Here is a 1,530-nt window from a genome sequence, read left to right on the forward strand (position 1 = left end):
ACTGAGACCGGCGTGGAGAAAGATGGGCGGTGTGGATTTTGGATTTTGAAATATGTTTTGTTTTGTTTTGCTTTTTCGGGGCGGCCGGATTTTACTCGAACCGCTACGTCTTCATCCGTAACGCTCCCGCCTATGAAGTTTCGTACTCATCCCCCATTTGAAGTGCCCCCTTTTATTCAAATGATCCTTTTGAAATGCTCTTTATTTCTTTTTGATCGCTTCATTTGAAGCACCCCTTTTTCCAAATGTTCCTTTTGAAGTACTCTTTCTTTCTTTCTTTTTTTTATTCGCAAAAAGAAATATGCTCTTTCTTTTTCACGATCCCGATTTGAAATACCTAGACCATATTTACGGACGATGACAAAACAACAGGTAATAGTCCAAGCTGAAAAAATTATACCAGCCTCCACATTTTTTTTACTCTTTTTTTTATTTTGAATGATGGAAGGGCATCTAAGGGTCCACACGGCAAGAAACAGCAAGCGATGATACAATGTACTCCTACATAAGGACCTCGAGGGAAACATAGAATTGAAAAGTAGATTATGGCTTTTAAAAGGAGGACTCTAGCGGAAATCCGGTTTGACTCTTGGGAGCATATGCTCCTGTCCATCAAAAATGTTTTTTTGCAAATGTCAAAATTTTTGGAAAAAAATAGATGCGTTTGTTGTCACACTAAAACGCTACCTGCAAATTTTTAGGAGGAATGCTTAAGTATTTTGCAAATAAAAACACGTGGAACGACAAATGTTACCTCCAAATATTACACTTATTTTTTTTCACCGACGAAGTACCATCATCCCGTTTCGCATGAAAAATGTCAAGCATACTTGTTACACTAACAAAAACATCTAAAAAGAATTATTTACTATTTTTTTGAATTTGCTGTTCATCAGGAAGCATATGCACCCCAGAGCCAAAACAGGCCTCCTGGACTCGATAACATAAGATAGAATCACAATAGGATCCGATGCACCTTCCACTCAAATTCAGGCTCGCCCTCGTTTAGGGACGAACCACTTGACACGAGAAGACCTCTATAGTTGCAACTACACGCCATCTTTGAGCCGAACCAAAGTTGTAACCGCCTCCCTTATTGTAAAAGTACTAAGGTTCTTTCATGAATGATAGAAGGGTCCTAGAGGACCCATCGTTGCATCAAACATAAAACAATGATGCAATGTGGTTTATACAAGGACCCAAGAGCAAAGATACTTTTTCAAAGTAATTTGTGCCGTTTATATGGAGTGCCCTGGATTCTAGTAAAGAATTGGTTGCATTGTAAAATCTTATTCTCCCTCACCCGGTCTCTCTGATGCACTGCCCTCCTGAAAATAAATTTATGTTCGCTCCAACATTTGAAGGTGATCAACTGATAAGGCATGCAGAACCAGGGTAAAAAACGATCCGTCTTGTAGGTTGGAAGAATACCTCGAAGCAAACCAAAGATTTGAGGTTTTAGTCAAAATCCTCCATGATACAGAAAACACTCCATGTGAAAAAAAATGAGACCAACCCAAGGGCTAACCC

Source organism: Triticum aestivum, chromosome 3A (assembly GCF_018294505.1).
Source record: "Triticum aestivum cultivar Chinese Spring chromosome 3A, IWGSC CS RefSeq v2.1, whole genome shotgun sequence".
Classification (NCBI taxonomy): Eukaryota; Viridiplantae; Streptophyta; class Magnoliopsida; order Poales; family Poaceae; genus Triticum; species Triticum aestivum.